Source organism: Balaenoptera acutorostrata, chromosome 3, assembly GCF_949987535.1.
Source record: "Balaenoptera acutorostrata chromosome 3, mBalAcu1.1, whole genome shotgun sequence".
Lineage (NCBI taxonomy): Eukaryota > Metazoa > Chordata > Mammalia > Artiodactyla > Balaenopteridae > Balaenoptera > Balaenoptera acutorostrata.
In genome coordinates, this window is record NC_080066.1 from 30,623,144 (window position 1) to 30,647,733 (window position 24,590).

The 24,590-nt window shown below is 44.5% G+C and overlaps 1 long non-coding RNA gene across 2 annotated transcripts in view; it reads right to left on the reverse strand.

Moving 5' to 3' along the window:
* LOC103011281 (uncharacterized) overlaps window positions 1–23,571 on the reverse strand; it is a 38,268-nt gene extending 14,697 nt beyond the window's left edge. For both annotated transcript variants that reach the window (XR_449773.3, XR_009007629.1), the window contains exons 1-3: window positions 23,334–23,571; window positions 17,323–17,448; window positions 16,398–16,507 (exon numbers count right to left, since the gene is read on the reverse strand). This is a non-coding gene — a long non-coding RNA (uncharacterized LOC103011281). The remainder of the gene's footprint in view (window positions 1–16,397; window positions 16,508–17,322; window positions 17,449–23,333) is intronic.
* Window positions 23,572–24,590: the final 1,019 nt, after the last annotated feature.

The following is a 24,590-nucleotide window of genomic DNA, read 5'->3' on the forward strand; positions in this document are numbered from 1 at the left end:
TAACCCAATCAAATAATGGGCAGAAGACCTAAATAGACATTTCTCCAAAGAAGACATACAGATGGCCAAGAGGCACATGAAAAGATGCTCAACATCAGTAATTATTAGAGAAATGCAAATCAAAACTACAATGAGGTATCACCTCCCACTGGTCAGAATGGCCATCATCAAAAATTCTACAAATAATAAATTCTGGAGAGGGTGTGGAGAAAAGGGAACCCTCTTGCACTGTTGGTGGGAATGTAAATTGATACAGCCACTATGGAGAACTGTATGGGCATTCCTTAAAAACCTAAAAATAGAACTACCATATGACCCAGCAATCCCACTACTGGGCATATACCCTGAGAAAACCATAATTCAAAAAGAAGCATGTACTACAAAGTTCATTGCAGCACTATTTACAATAGCCAGGATATGGAAGCAACCTAAGTGTCCATCAATAGAGGAATGGATAAAAAAGATGTGGTACATATATACAATGGAATATTACTCAGCCATAAAAAGGAATGAAATTGGGTCATTCGTAGAGACGTGGATGGACCTAGAGACTGTCATACAGAGTGGAGTAAGTCAGAAAGAGAAAAACAAATACCGTATGCTAACACATATATATGGCATCTAAAAAAAAAAAAGGTTCTGATGAACCTAGGGGCAGGACAGGAATAAAGACACAGATGTAGAGAATGGACTTGAGGACACAGGGAGGGGGAAGGGTAAGCTGGGACGAAGTGAGAGAGTGGCATGGACATATATACACTGCCAAATGTAAAACAGATAGCTAGTGGGAAGCAGCTGCATAGCACAGGGAGATCAGCTCAGTGCTTTGTGACCACCGAGAGGGGTGGGATATGGAGGGTGGGAGGGAGACGCAAGAGGGAGGGGATATGGGGATATATGTATACATATAGCTGATTCACTTTGTTATACAGCAGAAACAAACACAACATTGTAAAGCAATTATACTCCAATAAAGATGTTAAAAAAAAAAGGTGGTGTTGTCCATAGTACGTTAAAGTAAAATACAGGTCCCATGACTGACTTTATAATCAATCCATTCTTAAATAAAATTCCCTATGAATATAGCAATCATTCTTTCATTCATTATTTCAGATCATGTCTTAACAAAAGTTTAATATATACCCGGGTTCCACTAGGCCTAGATGGAGTTTAGCAAGTGAAAGTTACATGGATCCAATCCTTGTGGAATTGAAACCCATCTCATAGGGTTATCAGAAACTGGTAACTAATAGAAATTCTTGAGTTTGTCTCACAGAACAGCAGATAAGGGAACAGCTTGTTTAAAACCCTCCTCTTGTAACATGCCTTCACCGTCAAGCTCGCATTCATTGTTCCTGTGAATTGCATACCCTGAAAGCTTCCCATAGCTTAGACAATATATTACAAGACTCCTTTAACCACCGCCTGTAGATAACTCCTCTGACAGATGGGTCACTATAGTAATGGTTGGTTGTTTTTTTCAGGTCATGAATCTAGTCTTGCTCTGTTCAAACCAGACAAGACCAGCAAACATTCAATTGGGTTTGTGCGAGTGCCCAGCAGATGACCATTTGAAATGAGGGGGCCAAAAGCTCCATCCTTAGCTCATGCTAATGCCACCATATTCTGAACATGCATCCCATGAACTAGCATGTAACAGAGATATGCCTGCACAGAACAGCGATAACCTCACATTTTTCCTGCCTTCAATCACCTTTCCCTTCACCTCCAATCTCCCTCTACTCTTCACCCCTAAATATCCCTGCTCCCTTCCCTTTGAAGTGATAGATCCCAAACTTGTTCTCCTGTCTCCTCCCTTGATTCCCTTGTAAATAAACCCTTTCTCTGCTGCAAACCTTGGAATCTTGGCATTTGCCTTGCTGATCATCGGGCAAATGAAACTGGATTGGTAAGAGAATGATGTAATTCATATTTGTGAGCATCTTAGATCAACATGCTGAGATCTCCAGAAGGTGACCATTAAGATGAAAGCAACAGTGATCATAAAGTTCTGTGAATTTCCTTTATATTTCCACTCACCTTTTCTGTATTTTATTGAACATTTTCTATTATCAGTTCCTTTACATGACCAGTGATGAACATAAGGGCATCATCATTTTTGAAAATCAAGAGCCAACGTACTGGGCTTCCCTGGTGGCACAGTGGTTGAGAATCTGCCTGCCAGTGCAGGGGACATGGGTTCAAGCCCTGGTCTGGGAAGATCCCACATGCCACGGAGCAACTAGGCCCATGAGCCACAAACTACTGAGCCTGCACGTCTGGAGCCTGTGCTCCGCAACAAGAGAGGCCGCGATAGTGAAAGGCCCGCGCACCGCAATGAAGAGTGGCCCCTGCTCGCCGCAACTAGAGAAAGCCCTCGCACAGAAACGAAGACCCAACACAGCCAAAAATAAATAAAATAAATAAATTTTTTAAAAAAAAGCATATTGAAAAAAAAGAGCCAATGTACAGTGAATTGGAAATAAAGAGACAGAGTATAAGAAGCTTCCACTGAAGAAAGAAAAAAGGAGTTGAGTTTTTTAGATTCCACTTGTAAGTGAGAACATTTAAGTGAGAACTATTTAACTTTCTCTGACATACTTAACTTAGCATCATGCCCTCAAAGGCCTTTCTTTTTGTGGAATATGGTAGAAATTTTTTCTTTGTATGGCAGATATATACACACTTCTATATATAGAGATAAATAGATGATAGATAGATAGATTGATTGGTTTCTATATAGATATATCACATTTTCTCCACCCACTGTGGGACACTTAGATTGTTTCCATATCTTGGCTACTGCAAATAATGCTGCAGTGAACTTGGGGCTGCAGATATCTTTTTGAGAACGTGATTTCATTTCCTTCAATATATACCTAGAATTGGAATTGTTGGATCTTATGATAGTTCTATTTTTAATCTTTGGAGGAACCTCCATACTCTTTTGCACAGTGGCTGCACCAACTTACATTCCCAGCAACAGTGGCCAAGGTCTCCCTTTTCTCCACACCCTCCTCAACACTTGTTATATCTTGTCCTTTTGATGACGTTTATTCTAAAAGGTGTGAAGTGATATCTCCTTGTGGTTTTGATTTGCATTTCCCTGATTAGTGATGCTGAGCATCTTTTCAGTACCTGTTGGCCATCTGCATGACTGTTTTGCCAGAAAGATATTTAATATGAATCCTGAGGTCAAAAACATGCAATCCCGGGATTAAAGTTTTACTGAGCTCTGACCACCACAGCAACAGTCAGCTCTACCCACCACCAGAGCCTCCCATCAAGCCTCTTAGATAGCCTCAACCACCAGAGGGCAGACAGCAGAAGCAAGAAGAACTACAATCCTGCAGCCTGTGGAACAAAAACCACACTCACAGAAAGATAGACAAGATGAAAAGGCAGAGGGCTATATACCAGATGAAGGAACAAGATAAAACCCCAGAAAAACAATTAAATGAAGTGGAGATAGGCAACCTTCCAGAAAAAGAATTCAGAATAATGATAGTGAAGATGATCCAGGACCTCGGAATAAGAATGGAGGCAAAGATCGAGAAGATGCAACAAATGTTTAACAAAGACCTAGAAGAATTAAAGAACAAACAAACAGAGATGAACAATACAATAACTGAAATGAAAACTACACTAGAAGGAATCAATAGCAGAATAACTGAGGCAGAAGAACGGATAAGTGACCTGGAAGACAGAATGGTGGAATTCACTGCTGCGGAACAGACTAAAGAAAAAAGAATGAAAAGAAATGAAGACAGCCTAAGAGACCTCTGGGACAACATTAAACGCAACAACATTCGCATTATAGGGGTCCCAGAAGGAGAAGAGAGAGAGAAAGGACCAGAGAAAATATTTGAAGAGATTATAGTTGAAAACTTCCCTAACATGGGAAAGGAAATAGCCACCCAAGTCCAGGAAGCGCAGAGAGTGCCATACAGGATAAACCCAAGGAGAAACACGCCAAGACACATAGTAATCAAATTGGCAAAAATTAAAGACAAAGAAAAATTATTGAAAGCAGGAAGGGAAAAACGACAAATAACATACTAGGGAACTCCCATAAGGTTAACAGCTGATTTCTCAGCAGAAACTCTACAAGCCAGAAGGAAGTGGCATGATATACTTAAAGTGATGAAAGGGAAGAACCTACAGCCAAGATTACTCTACCCGGCAAGGATCTCATTTAGATTTGATGGAGAAATCAAAAGCTTTACAGTCAAGCAAAAGCTAAGAGAATTCAGCACCACCAAACCAGCTGTACAACAAATGCTAAAGGAACTTCTCTAAGTGGGAAACACAAGAGAAGAAAACGACCTACAAAAACAAACCCAAAACAATTAAGAAAATGGTCATAGGAACATACATATCGATAATTACCTTAAACGTGAATGGATTAAATGCTCCAACCAAAAGACACAGGCTTGCTGAATGGATACAAAAACAAGACCCATATATATGCTGTCTACAAGAGACCCACTTCAGACCTAGGGACACATACAGACTGAAAGTGAGGGGATGGAAAAAGATATTCCATGCAAATGGAAATCAAAAGAAAACTGGAGTAGCTATACTCATATCAGATAAAATGGAGTTTAAAATAAAGAATGTTACAAGAGACAAGGAAGGACACTACATAATGATCAAGGGATCAATCCAAGAAGAAGATATAACAATTATAAATATATATGCATCCAACATAGGAGCACCTCAATACATAAGGTAACTGCTAACAGCTATAAAAGAGGAAATTGACAGTAACACGATAATAGTGGGGGACTTTAACACCTCACTAACACCAATGGACAGATCATCCAAAATGAAAATAAATAAGGAAACAGAAGCTTTAAATGACACAATAGACCAGATAGATTTAATTGATATTTATAGGACATTCCATCCAAAAATAGTAGATTACACTTTCTTCTCAAGTACGCACAGAACATTCTCCAGGATAGATCACATCTTGGGTCACAAATCAAGTCTCAGTAAATTTAAGAAAACTGAAATCATATCAAGCACCTTTCTGACCACAACGCTATGAGATTAGAAATGAATTACAGGGGAAAAAATGTAAAAAGCACAAACACATGGAGGCTAAACAATACGTTACTAAATAACCAAGAGATCACTGAAGAAATCAAAGAGGAAATCAAAAAATACCTAGAGACAAATGAGAACGAAAACACGATGATCCAAAACCTATGGGATGCAGCAAAAGCAGTTCTAAGAGGGAAGTTTATAGCTATACAAGCCTACCTAAAGAAATAAGAAAAATCTCAAGTAAACAATCTAACCTTACACCTAAAGGAACTAGAGAAAGAACAAACAAAACCCAAAGTTAGCAGAAGGAAAGAAATTATAAAGATCAAAGCAGAAATAACTGAAATAGAAACAAAGAAAACAATAGCAAAGATCAATAAAACTAAAAGCTGGTTCTTTGAGAAGATAAACAAAATTGATAAGCCATTAACCAGACTCATCAGAAAAAAGAGGGAGAGGACTCAAATCAATAAAATCAGAAATGCAAAAGGAGAAGTTACAACAGACACCGCAGAAATACAAAGCATCCTAAGAGACTACTACAAGCAACTCTATGCCAATAAAATGGACAACCTGGAAGAAATGGACAAATTCTTAGAAAGGTATAACCTTCCAAGACTGAACCAGGAAGAAGCAGAAAATATGAACAGACCAATCAAAAGTAATGAAATTGAAACTGTGATTAAAAATCTTCCAACAAACAAAAGTCCAGGACCAGATGGCTTCACAGGCGAATTCTATCAAACATTTAGAGAAGAGCTAACACCTATTCTTCTCAAACTCTTCCAAAAATTGCAGAGGAAGGAACACTCCCAATCTCATTCTATGAGGCCACCATCACCCTGATACCAAAACCAGACAAAGATACTACAAAAAAAGAAAATTACAGACCAATATCACTGATGAATATAGATGCAAAAATCCTCAACAAAATACTAGCAAACAGAATCCAACAACACATTAAAAGGATCATACACCACTATCAAGTGGGATTTATCCCAGAGATGCAAGGATTCTTCAATATACGCAAATCAATCAATGTGGTACACCATATTACCAAATTGAAGAATAAAAACCATATGATCATCTCAATAGATGCAGAAAAAGCTTTTGACAAAATTCAACACCAATTTATGATAAAAACTCTCCAGAAAGTGGGCATAGAGGGAACCTACCTCAACATAATAAAGGCCATATATGACAAACCCACAAAAAACATCATTCTCAACGGTGAAAAACTGAAAGCATTTCCTCTAAGATCAGGAACGAGACAAGGATGTCCACTCTCACCACTATTATTCAACATAGTTTTGGAAGTCCTAGCCACGGCAATCAGAGAAGAAAAAGAAATAAAAGGAATCCAAATTGGAAAAGAAGAAGTAAAACTGTCAGTGTTTGCAGATGACATGATACTATACATAGAGAATCCTAAAAATGCCACCAGAAAACTACTAGAGCTAATCAATGAATTTGGTAAAGTTGCAGCATACAAAATTAATGCATGAAATCTCTTGCATTCCTATACACTAATGATGAAAAATCTGAAAGAGAAATTAAGGAAACACTCCCATTTACCACTGCAACAAAAAGAATAAAATACCTAGGAATAAACCTACCTAAGGAGACAAAAGACCTGTATGCAGAAAACTATAAGACACTGATGAAAGAAATTAAAGATGATACCAACAGATGGAGAGATATACCATGTTCTTGGATTGGAAGAATCAATATTGTGAAAATGACTATACTACCCAAAGCAATCTACAGATTCAATGCAATCCCTATCAAATTACCAATGGCATTTTGTATGGAACTAGAACAAATCATCTTAAAATTTGTATGGAGACACAGAAGACCCCGAATAGCCAAAGCAGTCTTGAGGGAAAATAAACGGAGCTGGAGGAATCAGACTCCCTGACTTCAGACTATATTACAAAGCTTCAGTAATCAAGACAATATGGTACTGGCACAAAAACAGAAACATAGATCAATGGAACAAGATAGAAAGCCCAGAGACAAACCCACGCACCTATGGTCAACTAATCTATGACAAAGGAGGCAAAGATATACAATGGAGAAAAGACAGTCTCTTCAATAAGTGGTGCTGGCAAAACTGGACAGCTACATGTAAAAGAATGAAATTAGAATACTCCCTAACACCATACACAAAAATAAACTCAAAATGGATTCGAGACCTAAATATAAGACCGGACACTATAAAACTCTTAGAGGAAAACATAGGAAGAACACTCTTTGACATAAATCACAGCAAGATCTTTTTTGATCCACCTCCTAGAGTAATGGAAATAAAAACAAAAATAAACAAATGGGACCTAATGAAACTTCAAAGCTTTTGCATAGCAAAGGAAACCATAAACAAGACGAAAAGACAACCCTCAGAATGGGAGAAAATATTTGCAAACGAATCAACGGACAAAGGATTAATCTCCAAAATATATAAACAGCTCATTCAGCTCAATATTAAAGAAACAAACAACCCAATCCAAAAATGGGCAGAAGATCTAAATAGACATTTCTCCAAAGAAGACATACAGATGGCCAAGAAGCACATGAAAAGATGCTCAACATCACTAATTATTAGAGAAATGCAAATGAAAACTACAATGAGGTATCACCTCACACCAGTTAGAATGGACATCATCGGAAAATCTACAAACAACAAATGCTGGAGAGGGTGTGGAGAAAAGGGAACCCTCTTGCACTGTTGGTGGGAATGTAAATTGATACAGCCACTATGGAGAACAGTATGGAGGTTCCTCAAAAAACTAAAAATAGATTTACCATATGATCCAGCAATCCTACTACTGGGCGTATACCCAGAGAAAACCATAATTCAAAAAGACACATGCACCCCAATGTTCACTGCAGCACTATTTACAATAGCCAGGTCATGGAAGCAACCTAAATGCCCATCGACAGACGACTGGATAAAGAAGTTGTGGTACATATATACAATGGAATATTACTCAGCCATAAAAAGGAACGAAATTGAGTCATTTGTTGAGAAGTGGATGGATCTAGAGACTGTCATACAGAGTGAAGTAAGTCAGAAAGAGAAAAACAAATATCGTATATTAAAGCATGTATGTGGAACCTAGAAAAATGGTACAGATGAGGCGGTTTGCAGGGCAGAAGTTGAGACACAGATGTAGAGAACAGACATATGGACACCAAGGGGGGAAAACTGTGGTGGGGTGGGGATGGTGGTGTGCTGAATTGGGCGATTGGGATTGACATGTATACACTGATGTGTATAAAAGTGATGACAATAAGAACCTGCAGTATAAACAAACAAACAAACAAAACAACTAATACTAAAGTTTCATTGGGTTATTTGTATGGAAATATGTTAATATAAATGTTTCAGACATTACATGAAATTTCTAAAAATCTTATATGTTCTGGTATAATGTTATAAGTTATAATTCTAGTTATTACTTTAAAATGTATATCTCAGAAATAACTAAATTTCCCTGTCAATTGCATTATTATGAACTTTCATCAAATCTTTAACAGTGGTCATTTTAAAGTCTTTTGTCATTTACAGACAGTTCTGGGTGTACTCTGATGCTTTTGCAAATATGTTCCTATAAAAGGGTTTCATCTTCAACGAATTCATGGAAAAGACTCTGACAAGTACAGGTTTCTGGTAACTGATTGTACTGCTGAACTGAATGAATAAGCATTTTCAGAACTCTAATGAAAAACTGATGAACTCATAAAAGTGCTAACAAAAGATCAAGATGAAAAAAAAATTAATTACATGGGACTGAGTGAACTGATGAGGATGATTATAATTTTTGTGACTTTCTGTTTGAATTAAAAAAAAAATCCCACAAGGACTCAGAGGCAAAGAATATGCAAATCAATTTTCACTGCAAAGTAAAGGAGCTGTTACAATGGAGGATTACTGGACTGAATGTCTATATTATGACATAGTATGAGTGTGTTTCGTGTTTGGTAATTGCAATCATTGTTGCTTTTGTTGTGGTCATCCATTTACAATGCTTGGTGTCAGTCTATCTCTTGTAAAAATAAAATACAGTGTGTGTATGTGAAAAAATAAAAAAAATAAAAAATAAAAATAAATGAGAAAGTTAGCAAGGCTGATAAACACAAAATGATCTTACAAAATTCAACAGCATTTCAACAATACTAGGCTAGAGTATAATGTACTTCATAGAGCTGATGTTTTAAATGGTATCTGGAAATCAACCTAACAAAGAATAAAAGAAAAACAAAAATTACAACTATTAAAATACATTAAACATTTGAATAAATACAGTTATAAGCAACTGTTTTGATTGTAATAGTGTATTTGCTTTAACGTAGCTTTTTGCCCTCAAATTAATCTATATAGCCAATGTTATCCCAATCAAAATTTAAGCTGGCACTTTTGATAAACTCAACTAATTTAGTTTTCAATGAATGTGGGAGGGAAAATTTCTCAAAAAGCTAAATCAATTATGAAATGAGGAACAAAGAGGGCATGTCCTGGACACAGTTAACGGGCAATGTCAATATCTATTCCACCTTCTTTCTGGAAAAAAGAAAGCAATGGCTACCCTCCTCAGAATCATTTGCCACCAATATTGAAGCTGCAAATTAGATGCTGTGCAAAGTGCGAAGAGACCTTTTTGTGGCTCTTCTTCTGAAAATCAGGCTCACAGACAGAGAGCTTCTCAGCATCAACATTCTGGTGTCCATTCTCAAGCCACAGATATTATTGGTGGGGAATTTTTGAATGTAGAATCACTCTAGAAGTCTCTTTGGCAGAGGTACCTGCCCTTGGTCAATTCTGTAGGGTGAAGGTATGTTTATAAAGAGGCCCAACCTTAAACCCACAACTTCAGCCATTCCAATGATCTTGTAAGCACCAAATTCTTTACATTAAAACCCATATTACTCAAAAAAAAAAAAAAAAAAAACAACACAAGACCTGTGTATATGCTGTCTACAAGAGACCCACTTCAGACCTAGGGACACATACAGACTGAAAGTGAGGGGATGGAAAAAGATATTCCATGCAAATGGAAATCAAAAGAAAGCTGGAGGAGCAATTCTCATATCAGACAAAATAGACTTTAAAATAAAGACTATTACAACAGACAAAGAAGGACACTATATAATGATCAAGGCATCGATCCAAGAAGAAGATATAACAATTGTAACTATTTATGCACCCAACATAGGAGCACCTCAATACATAAGGCAAATACTAACAGCCATAAAAGGGGAAATTGACAGTAACAAAATCATAGTAGGGGACTTTAACACCCCACTTTCACCAATGGACAGATCATCCAAAATGAAAATAAATAAGGAAACACAAGCTTTAAATGATACATTAAAAAAGATGGACTTGATATTTATAGGACATTCCACCCCAAAACAACAGAATACACATTTTTCTCAAGTGCTCATGGAACATTCTCCAGGATAGATCATATCTTGGGTCACAAATCAAGCCTTGGTAAATTTTAGAAAATTGAAATCGTAACAAGTATCTTTTCCGACCACAACGCTATGAGACTAGATATCAATTACAGGAGAAGATCTGTAAAAAATACAAACACATGGAGGCTAAACAATACACTACTTAATAACGAAGTGATCACTGAGGAAATCAAAGGGGAAATCAAAAAATACCTAGAAACAAATGATAATGGAGACACGACTACCCAAAACCTATGGGATGCAGCAAAAGCAGTTCTAAGAGGGAAGTTTATAGCAACACAAGCCTACCTCAAGAAACAGGAAACATCTCAAATAAACAACCTAACCTTGCACCTAAAGCAATTAGAGAAAGAACAAAAAAACCCCAAAGTTAGCAGAAGGAAAGAAATCATAAAGATCAGATCGGAAATAAATGAAAAAGAAATGAAGGAAACAATAGCAAAGATCAATAAAACTAAAAGCTGGTTCTTTGAGAAGATAAACAAAATTGATAAACCATTAGCCAGACTCATCAAGAAAAAAAGGGAGAAGACCCAAATCAATAGAATTAGAAATGAAAAAGGAGAAGTAACAACTGACACTCCAGAAATACAAAGGATCATGAGAGATTACTACAAGCAACTCTATGCCAATAAAATGGACAACCTGGAAGAAATGGACAAATTCTTAGAAATGCACAACCTGCCGAGACTGAACCAGGAAGAAATAGAAAATATGAACAGACCAATCACAAGCACTGAAATTGAAACTGTGATTAAAAATCTTCCAACAAACAAAAGCCCAGGACCAGATGGCTTCACAGGCGAATTCTATCAAACATTTAGAGAAGAGCTAACACCTATCCTTCTCAAACTCTTCCAAAATATTGCAGAGGGAGGAACACTCCCCAACTCATTCTATGAGGCCACCATCACCCTGATACCAAAACCAGACAAAGATGCCACAAAGAAAGAAAACTACAGGCCAATATCACTGATGAATATAGATGCAAAAATCCTCAACAAAATACTAGCAAACAGAATCCAACAGCACATTAAAAGGATTATACGCCATGATCAAGTGGGATTTATTCCAGGAATGCAAGGATTCTTCAATATATGCAAATCAATCAACGTGATACACCATATTAACAAATTGAAGGAGAAAAACCATATGATCATCTCAATAGATGCAGAGAAAGCTTTCGACAAAATTCAACACCCATTTATGATAAAAGCCCTGCAGAAAGTAGGCATAGAGGGAACTTTCTTCAACATCATAAAGGCCATATATGACAAACCCACAGCCAATATCGTCCTCAACAGTGAAAAACTGAAAGCATTTCCTCTAAGATCAGGAACGAGACAAGGATGTCCACTCTCACCACTATTATTCAACATAGTTTTGGAAGTCCTAGCCACGGCAATCAGAGAAGAAAAAGAAATAAAAGGAATCCAAATTGGAAAAGAAGAAGTAAAGCTGTCACTGTTTGCAGATGACATGATACTATATATAGAGAATCCTAAAGATGCTACCAGAAAACTACTAGAGCTAATCAATGAATTTGGTCAAGTAGCAGGATACAAAATTAATGCACAGAAATCTCTTCCGTTCCTATACGCTAATGATGAAAAATCTGAAAGTGAAATTAAGAAAACACTCCCATTTACCATTGCAACAAAAAGAATAAAATATCTAGGAATAAACCTACCTAAGGAGACAAAAGACCTGTATGCAGAAAATTATAAGACACTGATGAAAGAAATTAAAGATGATACAAATAGATGGAGAGATATACCATGTTCTTGGATTGGAAGAATCAACTTTGTGAAAATGACTCTACTACCCAAAGCAATCTACAGATTCAATGCAATCCCTATCAAACTACCACTGGCATTTTTCACAGAACTAGAACAAAAAATTTCACAATTTGTATGGAAACACACAAGACCCCAAATAGCCAAAGCAATCTTGAGAACGAAAAATGGAGCTGGAGGAATCAGGCTCCTTGACTTCAGAGTATACTACAAAGCTACAGTAATCAAGACAGTATGGTACTGGCACAAAAACAGAAACATAGATCAATGGAACAGGATAGAAAGCCCAGAGATAAAGCCACGCACATATGGTCACCTTATCTTTGATAAAGGAGGCAAGCATATACAGTGGAGAAAAGACAGCCTCTTCAATAAGTGGTGCTGGGAAAACTGGACAGGTATATGTAAAAGTATGAAATTAGAACACTCCCTAACACCATACACAAAAATAAACTCAAAATGGATTAAAGACCTAAATGTAAGGCCAGACACTATAAAACTCTTAGAGGAAAACATAAGCAGAACGCTCTATGACATAAATCACAGCTAGATCCTTTTTGACCCAGCTCCTAGGGAAATGGAAATAAAAACAAAAATAAACAAATGGGACCTAATGAAACTTAAAAGCTTTTGCACAGCAAAGGAAACCATAAACAAGACAAAAAGACAACCCTCAGAATGGGAGAAAATATTTGCAAATGAAGCAACTGACAAAGGATTAATCTCCAAAATTTACAAGCAGCTCATGCAGCTCAGTAACAAAAAAACAAACAACCGAATCCAAAAATGGGCAGAAGACCTAAATAGAAATTTCTCCAAAGAAGATATACAGATTGCCAACAAACACATGAAAGAATGCTCAACATCATTAATCATTAGAGAAATGCAAATCAAAACTACAATGAGATATCAACTCACACCAGTCAGAATGGCCATCATCAAAAAATCTACAAACAATAAATGCTGGAGAGGATGTGGAGAAAAGGGAACACTCTTGCACTGTTGGTGGGAATGTATATTGATACAGCCACTATGGAGAACAGTATGGAAGTTCCTTAAAAAACTAAAAATAGAACTACCATACGACCCAGCAATCCCACTACTGGGCATATATCCTGAGAAAACCATAATTCAAAGAGTCATGTACCAAAATGTTCATTGCAGCTCTATTTACAATAGCCAGGACATGGAAGCAACCTCAGTGTCCATCATCGGATGAATGGATAAAGAAGATGTGGCACATATATACAATGGAATATTACTCATCCATAAAAAGAAACGAAATGGAGGTATTTGTAGTGAGGTGGATGGAGTTAGAGTCTGTCATACTGAATGAAGTAAGTCAGAAAGAGAAAAACAAATACAGCATGCTAACACATATATATGGAATCTAAGGAAAAAAAAAAAAAAGGTCATGAAGAACCTAGTGGCAAGACGGGAATAAAGACACAGACCTACTAGAGAATGGACTTGAGGATATGGGGAGGGGGAAAGGTAAGATGTGACAAAGTGAGAGAGTGGCATGGACATACATACACTACCAAACGTAAAATAGATAGCCAGTGGGAAACAACCGCATAGCACAGGGAGATCAGCTCTGTGCTTTGTGACCACCTAGAGGGGTGGGATAGGGAGGGTGGGAGGGAGGAAGATGCAAGAGGGAAGAGATATGGGAACATAAGTATATGTATAACTGATTCACTGTGTTATAAAGCAGAAACTAAGACACCATTGTAAAGCAATAATACTCCAATAAAGATGTTAAAAATAAATTAAATAAAATAAAATCTTTGGTTGAATCCACAGACTCTATAAATGTATTACTGTCTATAAATTTGTGAGCAGCAGTAAGTGAAGAAATTAAATATGCTTCTTTGAAAGAAGCAAAAGGCCACAGAAAAATCCACTCAAGAAAGATATAATGAATATCTGCAATTTAAAAAGAAGCATTTTAAAAGTTGTTTGGGGCTTCCCTGGTGGCGCAGCGGTTGACAATCTGCCTGCCAATGCAGGGGACACGGGTTCGAGCCCTGGTCTGGGAAGATCCCACGTGCCGCGGAGCAACTGGGCCCGTGAGCCACAATTACTGAGCCTGCGCGTCTGGAGCCTGTGCTCCGCAACAAGAGAGGCCACGATAGTGAGAGGCCCGCGCTCCGCGATGAAGAGTGGCCCCCGCTTGCCACAACTAGAGAAAGCCCTCGCACAGAAACGAAGACCCAACACAGCCATAAATAAATAAATAAATAAAAATAATAAAATGACTAATACTCTTAAAAAAAAAAAATGATTGCCCTCGACCCCAGTGACAGAGGCACCTTAACCGACCTAATGAGGCATCCATGGGTGAACATGGGCCAGGAGGAGCCACTCTGGCCATACTGTGAGTTGTCCTCTGACAGAGACCCGGGGGTGACAGTGGTAGTGGCTCTGGGCTTGAGGTGGGACCAGATCCAGGACTCAGGAACAGGTAGGAAGCATGACAGTGTGAGCTCAGAGGAATCCGAGGTGGGGGGCTGCACCATCACTGTGAGGCCCTCCCCTTCTACTGACCTCAGCAGCCATGACGTTGAGCCTTCTCCAAGCCCTGGGGTGTCCATCGTGATACCCACGTGGCTCTACCAGGAAGAAAGTGAGCAGCTGCAGGAGGACCAGGAGTCAGGGCAGAAGATCAGCGAGCCCACAATTCGGCAGCAAAACTCATGAAAAACACCCACCAGCCCATGATTTTCAACTGATTCCTGAATTCCTTAATGCAATTTGTCTAATGGCCAGTCTCTCATAAAACCTGACCTCAGGGTAGAGGGGGGTCGGGTGCTGGGAGGGAGCACTAGAAGGGGTGGGGCCGAGGCGTCCGGGTGGCTCCCCATAGCCTTGTCCACCTCCCAGAGCACCGAACACCGATCTTTAGCTGGTCACGCGGACACCCAGGACTACAGAGTTCCCACCTCCGCTGCAGCGAGGCTGCTTGTGTGACCAAGCTCTCCCTCCAGGACAGGAAGGGAAGTGATTTGCACAACCTCTAGAATACGTCCCAGGAGAGAGAAGAAGGCCCTTTCTGCTTCTCCCTCTGTCCTGCCGCTGGGAACGTGAGCTCTGAGGTTGGAGCTCATCCTGCCCGTGTGGACGAGGCAACTCCGCTGGGTTGACAGGGCATCAGGGACAGAAGCTTCCTGGACCAGCTCTGGACTGTCTGCCTCCAGACCCAGCATGACGGATGCCAACTTCTGCTTGCCACTCTGCTGTGGCCCTGTGTTACAGCCGCTGAGCCTTATCCTAAGCAGGACTGCGGTCCTGGAGGGGACATTTCTTGTGGTTCCCTTGGGTCCGGCTGCTCCCAGGACCACAACTGTCTGACGTTTCCAGCCCTCCCTTCCATGGGTGACAGCCAAGCTCAGCTCCAGCCCACTGTCCTCTCAGGGCGCTTCTCTGGAAATCTAACGCGGGAAGACAGATGCTCCCGACTGAACAAATCAGGAGCTGGTACCTTCCAGGGGCCCCACCCCCTCTCTCTCCCAGACGCAGCTTGCTTTGAAATATGCTTCGCTGACTCTATCCCTGCTAATATCTGTAGATTCTAATCACATAACTGAGGGAACAGGCTGTCTCACGTGTGGTGTGACTTGATTATTGCTGGAAAGAAGAGTTTAGAACCGACAATTTCCCTGCTAAGCAGACAAGCATAAAAGCTTAATTTGAAAACCAACCAAATTCCACTCACGGTGCAAAGGCAGAGACTGGGACTTGGTCAAGCCTGGGCCTGAGCCCTCAGTTTGGGGAGACGGAGAGTTAGGACCTCACAGGTGTCTGGTCCTGTGCACGTGATTTTTATACACCTTCCACCCTGACGGAGCCTGTGATTTTATGGGAAAAGGAGTTCTAAAAATTAAATTATTAAACTTGACAATATTGTAAAAAGGTGTACAGTTCACTTATTCTTCATTTGTTTACTCTAAGTGTCTGCAAAGTGTCTCGTAGGCTGGTTTAAAATAGAATGTTTAGTAGAAAGTTTGAGGGTCAGTAAGGCCAGCAGGTCAGGAGACAACTGCCGCTGAAAAGAGACTTTCTACTCACAGTGTCGGAGAAGGGGGAGGATGCACCACGCAGGGAGCATGGGGAGGGCAGGAGGCGGAGGAGCCCGGAGCTGCGGACAGACAGACGGACAGGAGCCTTCATCGCAGCTTCTGTGGAGGGAAAGGCAGGTGGGGTGAGCAGGCGGAGGACCGGCCAGGCTGAGCAACGTCATGGGCTCTGGGCTGTAGGGGCCCCCAGCGGCCTGGAGCCTGACCCTGGGGGAGCAGGGCAGGTGGACAATGGCTCAGAGCGTGAGTCCAACAGAGGAGGTGCTTGGTTTGTATTTGAAAAGTGGGTGCTGGGGGACTTCCCTGGTGGACCAGCGGTTAGCACTTGGTGCTCTCACTGCCGAGGGCCTGGGTTTGATCCCTGGTTGGGGAACTAAGATCCTGCGAGCCGCGAGATGCAGCCAAAAAAAACCCAAAAAAACTGGGCCCTAAAAGGACTCCTCCTGTGGGTGGGCGGGGGCTGACAAGGGGGGCAGGAGGCCAAGCCGAGGTGACACAGAACAGGGGGTGTCCGGCAAAAGCAAAGCACCAAGTTTACAGAAGGTAGAAACACGGTCCGTACAGGCTCAGCTCAAATGTCACCTCCTCAGAGGAGCCTTCCCTGCCTGCACAGTCTACCGGGACAGGCTCCCCAGCCCTCAGCCACTTCATTCTTGCACAGCGCTCAGGGCCGGCCCCCTGCTGCACACCCAGAAGAAGGGTCCTCGCAGGGGCCACAGGCCCCGCATGACCTGGTCTCCCATCTCTCTCCCCCCGACCCTGCCCTCCTGACTTCCCCGAGTCCTGCATGTCCCCGCAGCACGTGGCCTTCTAACAGGCCGTGTGCTCACCGTGCACCTCCGTCAGTGCCGGGCCCGCTGCCCAGGTCAGTGCGGGCACACAGGGGGCTCAGCAAGCAGTGAATCAACGGCTCTTACCATCGCCGCCTGGAACGTTCTTGTCCGTGGTCTCAGCGTCCACACACCCAGTGCACGTTCACTGAGGCCCTACTGTGTGCTGGCGGGCTCCAGACACCTGGTCTCCATTCTCATGCAGCCAACAGCCTGCGGGGGGTGAGACAGAGAAAAGTAAGTAAAATATAGGCAAAGTCAGGCAGTGAGATGTTCCATGGAGAAAAATAAAGTCAGGCAGGACGCTGGAGCGAACTCCTGGAGGTGTTGAGGGAGCGAGCGATGCAGAGGGAGAGAGGTCCCGGCTGAGGTGATGGCCAGTTCAAAGGCCCTGAGGCCGCAGTGGGCTGCAGGTCCAGAGTCTTAGTTATCCGTGTGGATTCCTAGTTTTCTCTCCAGTCTGCATGTTGCTTTTATTTATAATCCTTGGTTTCACCTTTCTTGCTAATTAACCTGAGTCTGGGTCACCACCTGCTGAGTTTAGCAAATTCTACCCCAGTGATGTAAAGTGGAAACAGGTGAATCCGGGTCCAGTCAGCACATGTTTACTGCGCGGCCTCCCTGGGCCCAGCTGTGTCTGGCACCAGGCGGCTGTGAAGTGAGCGTGACGGCCTCTGCCCTGAGGACCCCAGTTAGTGAACATCCAGACGCCCTCAGGCCCGGTCTGCTGCCCCCCCGCCCCGTCTCCTTCATCTGGGTCTCAAGCTCCCACGCTGACCTCAGTTGCACCTTCCTCCCCCACCTCCTTCAATTTTAATTTTTTTAACTTGGAAGCCGTGTCACGACGGTGCCCCTCAGTAGTGAGAAACTCAGTCACCACTTCAGCAGTGGGATCCACCTGTCGTGTCTGAGCTGAGACTGGACAGGATGGAAACACAGGATGTGGAGGAGGAGATGGCTCAGGGGCTGGGCCTCAGGGGCAGGCAGAGGGGAGATGGAGAGAGAGGAGGCGGTCACGGCAGGAGGAGGGGAGTCCAGGGGCTCCCAGGGTCACCTCCTGCTGCTCCTGCCTCAACACGGGAGCCTGTAGCCCACGCTGCATCACACCTGCAGGCCCTCACATGGCTGGGCCTCCAGCAGGAGCCCCTCTCCTCTACTCAAACAGCAGCAACTCCCTCACCCTTCAAGACCCTGCTCTTCTGAGGGCTTGTCCCTGACCCTGCCTGCCTGGTGCACCCGTCCCACTGTGACCCACTCACCCGCTCTGCATTCACCTCTCCTGGTTGTCACGGCCTGAGGATGACCTGACTCCCCGGGACATGGTCTGCTTCTCGGGACCAGCTGAGAGACCAGCAGACCTCAGTTATAAGCTCTAAGTCTGCGTGACCCTGGGCGAGTCCCTTATCCCCTGGGAGGCTCCATCTCTCACTGTAAAGGGGTCTGGCAGTGGCCACACCACAGCGACAGTCAGCTGCTGGACCTGCCAGAGGAGGAGCAGGGCTGGGGGCCTGTGGCTGTGACCTTCAGGGCTGACCCTGGAAGCGGGCCTCGGCATGGCCAGGGTTTGCAGAAAGCCTGGGTGCAGCGATGCATGAGGGGGTGGGAGAAGGGCAGAGGTTAGGGGGCAGCTTTGGAGCCAGAAGACAGGGCATCCAGGGGAAACTTTCCAGAGCCCCTGGCCCTGGGCCTCTCCCACTCCCACCCCTTCCTGGCTGCCTTCAGAGGACATGCGAGGAACCCCTCTTTTGAAGGCTACACTCAGCCCATTTATCCCACCCGCCCGGCGTTCAGGGCAGGCTCCACACGACCGTGGCCCTCGTGTGCCTTGTGAAGCAGTGAGGGCTAGAGGGAGGACTGCAAACTCAGATGTCTCCAGGGGCCAGGCAAGGAGAGGCTGGGGGAGGGCCCGGGCCCGGGGGAATCTCAGGGGGCGGTGGGGACTGTGACGAGCTGGGGACACAAGCTCCGTCCAGAGTGGGCTCCCACTCAGCCCCAGAAGAGCTTTGCCCAGAGGGAACGTCACCCAGGAGGCCGGAACTTCTCACTTCATATCAAAACTAACAAACTAACAAAGCCAGAAGCCTGGGTTTTTGCCTGAAATCTTCTAGTTTTTAAATGTTAGAATTAATTTAAAAAATCTAGACTTGCCCCTGAGCCCTAGTTCAAGGCCCTTGGTTTAAGACCAAGGGTGGGCTGGGCAGCCACCCTGAGGCAGGGTCCACGCTGGATGCCCTGTCACTGCACAGCCCCTGTGCCCACGTCCCCAGCCCTGCCCAGTGCCTCCTCATGGATGTTCAGGGGACAGCTTCATCCCCAGGAACCAGCCCCCCCGGTCAGGGTATGGAGGGGACAGGGCTCTTCTGGGATTGCCCTTTCCTTCAGCAGATCTTCGGCAGCTGGAGCTTTGAGACCACTCGTGCACACACACACACTGATCCAGCCCTCTACCCACCAGACTAGGCTTGCCCTTCGTGCTGAAGAGCTGGAGTTGAGCTCCCCAAGAGGAGCAACCTTGTGCAGGAGAGTGAGTGAGCCTTCCCTGCAGCCCTAAACCTGTATTGAGCACCTGCTGTGTACTTGGTCCTGGCATGGGAGCTTGGGGCATGGGGGGAGTCTGGGCATCTGACCACAAGGGACCAAATAAACCAGATGAGAAGGCAGTGGTGTCAAGGGCTTCAAGGAGGAAGGAGAATACATCTGATGGGGAGGGGAGGTCAGGTGACTGGGGTGGCCTTGGAGCATCACCACCATGTGATCTGGGGGAACAGGGGACAGGTGTGCTTGGTGGAACAGCATGCACAATGGCTCAGCAGGTGTGGGGAGTAGAGGAATTGTACCTGTAGCAGGCCTCCTTCCCCCTTCCTCTGTAACGATGGGGCAGCTGATGAGAGCAGCTCTCAGTGAGCCCTCCTGGGGCCCTGTTACTAGTTCTCTATTATAGATGAGGACACTGAGGCACAGAGAGGGCAGGGGCCACCAAAGGTCACACAGCAGGACTTAGGGAGCCTTCCTGGGGTGGCTGTTACTAGTTCTTTCATACAGATGAGGACACTGAGCCAGAGAGAGGGACGGGGCCACCCAAGATCACAGAGCAGGGCCTTACTGAGTCCTCCTGCAGCCCTGTTACAAGTTCCTTATTATACATGAGGTCTCTGAGGCACAGAGAGGGCAGTGGCTGCCTAATATCACAGAGCAGGTTCTCAGTGAGCCCTCCTGGGGCCTGTTACAAGTTCTCTATTGCAGATGAGAACACTGAGGCACTGAGAGTTCACTGTCCTCCCAAGGTCTCAGAGCTCGGTCTTAGGGCACCCTTCTGGGAGGGGGTCCTGTTACTAGTTCTTTAATACAGATGAGGACACTGAGGCACACAGAGGGCACTGGCGCCCAAGGTCACACAGCAGGGTCTTTGTGAGTTTTCCTGGAGGCCCTGTTACTAGTACTCTGTTACAGCCAAGGACACTGAGGCACAGAGAAGGAGCAGGGAAGCCCTGCTATCACCCAGGCCCCACGGCCTGTGTCCTTCACGACCGGCTTTATGCTGCCAGCAGGGCTGCAGGCCTGGAGTGGACATGGAAGGCAGTTCACTGCAGCATTATTTACAATAACCAAGATATGGATGTAACCGAGCAGGACCCTATGGGGCCTTCCAGGGACAGACCCCTCCCCCATATTCTCTGCTGTAGTTCCTCTCTGAAGTAGCCAGATAATAGTATCTCATGTGTGTTTCCTGAGTTTTTCAGATGCTAAAAACCCCCACCAAGTGGAAAAAATTAACTACTTGATGATCATGAGCCCCCAGACCTACTGGCACCTAAGGACTGATAAAGTTAACCCCTGCGACACCTCACCATCGACCAATCAGAGAATCGTGTACAAGCTGATCACACACCCTGTGACCCCCCCTCCCTCACCTGGCCTTTAAAAAGGCTTTGCTGAAACCCTTTGGGGAGTTCGGGATTTTGGGGGCATGAGCCACCCGTCTCCTTGCTGGCCCTACAATAAACCTTTCTCTGCTTCACACTCTGGTGTTTGTTTGTTTGGCTTCACTGTGCATCGGGCACATGGACTTGTGTTCAGTAACATGAAAACAACCTAGGTGTCCATCGACACATGAATGGGTGAAGAAAATGTTACATATATATATATATATATAAATTATATATATAATGGAATCTTACTCAGCCATAAAAAAGAAGGAAATCTTGCCATTTGCAACATGGATGGACCTTGAGAGCATTATGCTAAGTGAAATAAGTCAGATAGAGAAAGATACAACCTCACTTATGGAGTTGAAAAAATAAACCAAACTCATAGAAACAGAGAACAGGATGGTGATTATCAGAGGCGGGGTGTTGAGGGGGCTGGTGAAATGGGCGAAGAGGGTCAAAAGGCACAAACTTCCAGCTGTAAGATACACAAGCCCTGGGGATGTATGTACAGCAAGGTGACTGTGGTCAACATCACTGTGTTGTGTATGTGAAAGTTGCTAAGAGAGAAGATCTTCAAAGTTCTCATCACAAGAAAAATAATCTGTAGCTGTGTGTGGTGGTGATGGTAACTAAACTTATTGTGGTGATCATTTCACAGTAGGTACATATATCAAATCATGATGCTGGACACCTAAAACTAACAGTGTTATGTGACAATCACATCCAATATCTATATCTCAGCAATCAGGGGTGAGAGCGTGGACAACCTGTTGCCGAAGCTGCGTTTGCTCTACAACAGCAGAGGGCTGTGAAATAATTTTTGGGAAAAGTGTGCCGACCCTGGCCTGGAAGACAGTGGTTTAGCAGCAACAACAGTGTGCCTGGGTGCACGCTCAGCCCAACCAGCCCCTGTGCTCTACCTGTCATCCCATTTAATCCCCTCCCCACCCTAAGAGGGAGAGACTTCAATATTCCCATTTTACAGATGAGAAAACGGAGGCCCAAGTGTTGGAGCCAGCTTTGAACCCGTGTTGTGATTTCAAAGTCACATCTTAACCCAGATTTCTAGAAGGTGGGGGTCCAGGCACTGGGGACCCTCCCTCTTCCACACTTAGAGTTGTGCTCCAGGGCCCACCATCCCAGAGGCTGCTGGATGAACACATTTAATCCACTATTCTGCACCCACTCAGCGCTTGGCTGCTGCTCTCCTGCTGCTGCTGACACTTCAGCCGGCTGAGGTTGTACAGGTGACTCATCACCACCTGCCCACCCTGCCCTCCTGTGGGGCAGGGCCCTCCTTGCCTCGTTATTCTAAATCCTTAGCTCAAAAAATCTGCAGAACTGCATTAAAAGAGCCCTGCTCGCCTGTGCGGAGGCCTTGACAAGGGGAAGGGAGGGGAAGTTTTGGGGTGGCCTCTTATACTGAAGGGACATGAAAGGGACACTATTTATGTCCCTAATGGGACTCAATGTGAAGCTAAGAGCTTTGTCCCATAGAGAAATAAAAGCCCCCCACCCTTCACCTGTGAAAGCAACTCAGGCGCTACGATACCCTGTCTGCCTGTCTGGCCCGTCCATATTTGGTCTGTGAACACCTCCGGGGCAGGCCTCTGCCTTCTCCTCTCTGTGTCCCCTGAGCCTGCACACCGTGGGCCTTCAGAGCCTCAGGGACCTCGCCCCACCCCCACCATGGCCAGAAACCTCCAGCCATCAAAATGCCTGTGGAGTCACTTTGGCCCAAGCACTGCTGGGTACCTTAGCCCCGTCTAAAGAACAAGCCATACCATGTGGCTTCCCCAGAGTTCAAGCAGCAGGATCTGGGGGTTCTGTCTGGCTCCACACTTCCTCACTGTAGCCCAGTTACCTCCCTTCTCTGAACCCCAGTCTTGTCCTCTAAATGGGGACATGGATTGCTACCTTAACGGGATTAATCCTGTGAGGACTAATTTGGGTGATCCTAGAATTTATAGCTGGCCCCAACAGATACCGCTTGAATCCATTCGGATCTCCAGATTAAACTGGAGTCTCCCAAGTGTTATCTGGAAGTTCTTCCGTGAAGCTAGACGAAACCCACACAGTTGCAGTTCCAGGGTCTCCACTTAGCCAGCTGGACAGAAAACCCAAAGTGGCTCAAACAGGCTAACAAACAAGCAGGAGAGAATGACTTACGTAACTAAGTCCACAGATAGACGGCTTCCGGCAGGGCTGCACCTGGAGCTCAGGGACGTCAGCAGGAACGGTCTCTCCCCGCCTCTGGGTTCTGCTTACTGGTGTCATCCTCACGCAGGCGGCTCTACCTTGATGGGAGCAAGACGGCCACCAACTGCCACAAGCTGAGGTCAAGTCCCCTCCAGCTGCCGCGGGCTGGCCTCATATCCCCGCCACTCCCAAAAGAAACACAGCTTCTCTTTCCCAGGATTCCAGCACAAGGCCCCTCCCTGGGCCCTGATTGGTCAGTAGCCCACCCCTGAGCCAATCACGGTGGCCAGGGAGGATCGAACATGCTGATTGGCCAGGTCTAGGTCATGTGACCATCCTCTCCGGGAAACTTGCGAGCTGTTCACCCTTTGTGTGGGGTGGGAGACAGCGTGATGAGCAGAGAGCAGGGGTGAGGGACCAGCTGCTGCGTCCTCTGTGCTCAGTTTCCTGGGAGGTACCTGCTCACATCCTCCTCCCACACCCCTTTGTCCTCTGTTTACAAAAGAATTCACGATGCATTTCTTCCCAAGCCCCGTTTCACCCACCAACACCAAAAAGGAGCAAGACTTCCTGTTTGAAGACAGGATTGGGGATCCCCTTCCAGCCTCAAGGCTTGCTTTTTGCATCCCGTTACAATCATTTATTCAGTCAACAAACATCCACTGAGCACCTACTACATGCTGCTATGGGTTTTCAGGACTGTTAGTTGTTCTGAGTAGTGGGTATCACCCAGGAGCCTCCAAAAGGGAACAAGTTTTGTCTGATGAAGCATCTGGAGGTGAGCTTCCAGTCCCACTCTGCCACCCACCGTGTGGCCCTGAGGAATTCCTCCTCCTCTCTGGGCTTCTGCTTTCTCATCTGAGGAGGCACTGGGGAAAATGAGGTCCTGGAGCCCCCTCAGCTCTGACATGCTGTGGTTGGGTATTAGAACATGTCTCTCCAGCTGAGTCAGCCGATGAGCACCGTGGAAAATGGCCACAACTCTCCCACGGCAGAGCTGGGCTGAGATGAGTCCACAGTCACACAGCTGTGCATCTAAATCCTTCCCCTTCATGGCTGCTGAGAGCACCCAGGGCAGAGGAGGATCAGCACTTTCCGTGCCTGTGAAGACCCCCAGCTCTAGGTCCCTATGAGCTTGCCCAATGCTGCTGCTGCCCCAGAAAATCTTTTGGGGCATTTGTGATTCCCAAGTTCTCCCACTTAAAGTCAAGTTTGGGGCTCTCAAAA